At 44.9% G+C, this 2,500-nt stretch overlaps 1 protein-coding gene across 1 annotated transcript in view; it reads left to right on the top strand.

Moving 5' to 3' along the window:
- Positions 1-2,500, top strand: part of LOC308285138 (disco-interacting protein 2 homolog C) — a gene marked incomplete at both ends in the record, with an annotated part of 370,313 nt that overhangs the window by 271,969 nt on the left and 95,844 nt on the right. The gene's annotated exons all lie outside the window — the stretch shown is intronic.

Raw genomic sequence — 2,500 nt, 5'->3', positions numbered from 1 at the left:
CACAACGCCTCAGTGCGAGGCGTTATGTGCTTGTAGATCGGCTGTTTTCACTAGTTAAAATAATTTTAAAAATGATAAATGCAAAACGGGTTAGGGTTTTGGACATACAAGATTTTCACCCGACAACGACAATATCTTAACTGTCACTGGAGTAGCGGGAACGTCATCGTCGCCCCCTGCAATGTTGTGGCCCTCGGCTTGGTACACTAGGCATAATTCGGCCCTTGGGGAAAACTAATTGGGGAACCCTGCTCTACAAGCTCACAACGCTGCGCGAAGCGACGCGTTTTGAGCTTGGCTCTTGGGCAAACGTCTAATTTCTCTTTTGAGTCACAAGCTAAAAGGTTTGGGAACCGCTGCTCTACAGCGCCGCACATCTGACGCTGTAGCTTCACACAGTATACCACCACACCTGCCTCTGCACGTGACCGAGTAGTTAATTTGTTATTTCAGATTTCTTAGGTGTTAGGCGTGTACAGTATACGTGAGCGTGTATGCCTTTATGTGTAGCGTAGGTGTGGCACAGCACAGGCGATCATGTTAAGGTGTTAACATGACACTGGAATGAAACACAATGCGACGCGTCGCCTGCACCCGCTTGGTGCCTGACGCCTGAGGAACCATTGTACAGTCTATAGGAACTGCTGGGAGTCTTGTCAGACGGGCGGATCACAGAGATCTTGTCAGGCGCTAGCGAGACACTCACACAAACACACACTCCATGCGCGCACACACACTCCATGCGCGCACGCACACACACACACACACACATGTTGACGGAAAGTAACTAAATACATATACTCAAGGGGTGGGCGATAAAGTGATAGTTATCGTTGAGACGATACAAAGTCTCTACGATATGCCTTTTCAGAGGTATAGTATGTATCGTGATACAATTGAGGGAGCCTTGTAAAAAATCCTGTTTAATCGTTAATACAGATTCATTGCAGAATTCAATTTAAACCTGCATTTTGGTCTAAATCAGTTTCTCAAACTTTCAAATGTCAAGGTCTCCCCTTAACTCTGACAGTATACAAATGAAACCAAATGGACCCGTGAGGGTCCATTTGGTTTCATTTGTATACTGTCAGAGTTACATACTTGTAAAGTTTAATTTAGACCTCCCAAAAGGAACCCAGAGAGTCTAGTTTTTGTCAAGTAACTTGAAAAATAACCATAAAAACCAACGTGAAAAAGAATCGCGATAAAATCGTGTATCGTGATAAAGCTTGGGAAAATATTGTGATATTGTATTTTTCCATATCGCCTAACTCAAGTACAGTACTTTTACTTTGTAGATCTTGATTATTATTAGAAAACATACATGAACCACTTCAGCCCTATATTTTACAGGATGTACGGTAAATAGCCGATCTACAAGCAAAGTGATTTGATACAAGCATAAACTTGTGAAATGAGACATTCTGCAGAAGCAACTCTCAATGCAGGGCTTTTACATGTAATACAGAGTATTTGTACACTGCAGTACTGAAACTTTGATACATTGGAGTACTATTTCCTATCACTTCCACACGCACGCACGCACGCACGCACGCACGCACGCACGCACGCACGCACGCACGCACGCACACACACACACACACACACACACACACACACACACATGCACATGCACACTCCTTTCCGTGTGTCACTAGCGCTTATTGAACATGTTCTCCTGTTACAGAATAGTATTTCTCTCTGAAGGATGAATGGAGTCACTGATTGTAATAGAAGGACAGACTCTGTAATGGAAGAGGAGGAGGAGAGAGGAAGGGAAAGAGGAGAAAAGAGGAGAGGACAAGAGAGCGAACGGGGGAGAACAGAGGAGAGCGGACGAGCGAGGCAAAGAGGAGAATAGACTGTTTTCAAATGTGAGCGAGCACAGATCAATCAGTCAGAAACGACAGAGAGAAAGAGAGAATAAAGGGCGAGAGAGAGAGAGAGAGAGATAGGCAGAGATAGACAAAGCAAGAAAGGCGGGCAGACACAGAATAGGAGGAATTTAACTGAGAGAGAGACAGAGAGAGAGAGAGAGAGAGAGAGAGAGAGAGAGAGAGAGAGAGATGTGCTGGTGATTAATGTCCAGTGTTCTCAGTAATGGTTGTATAAATAGCAACATGACGCCAATGTTTCTCCTGCTATTCTCTTAGCATGGATTAACAATTAACTAAATTGTGTGTGTGTGTGTGTGTCTGTGTGTGTCTGTGTGTGTCTGTGTGTGTGTCTCTGTGCCAGCATGTTAATCTGTGCGTGCCTGCTCGATAACTCGATGCATCCGTGCCTGCTTGTGTGTCTGTGTGTGTTAATGTTTGTGTGGGAACCCAATCAACATGTGTGTGTGTGTGTGTGTGTGTGTGTGTGTGTGTGTGTGTGTGTGTGTGTGTGTGTGTGTGTGTGTGTGTGTGTGTGTGTGTGTGTGTGTGTGTGTGTGTGTGTGTGTGTGTGTGCGTGCGCGTGCGTGCGTGCACGATAGCAGCTCATTAAGGAACAGAATTGT

This window comes from Nannobrachium achirus, assembly GCF_963921795.1.
Source record: "Nannobrachium achirus genome assembly, chromosome: 5".
NCBI lineage: Eukaryota > Metazoa > Chordata > Actinopteri > Myctophiformes > Myctophidae > Nannobrachium > Nannobrachium achirus.
This window is presented reverse-complemented; position numbering and strand designations above follow the sequence as displayed.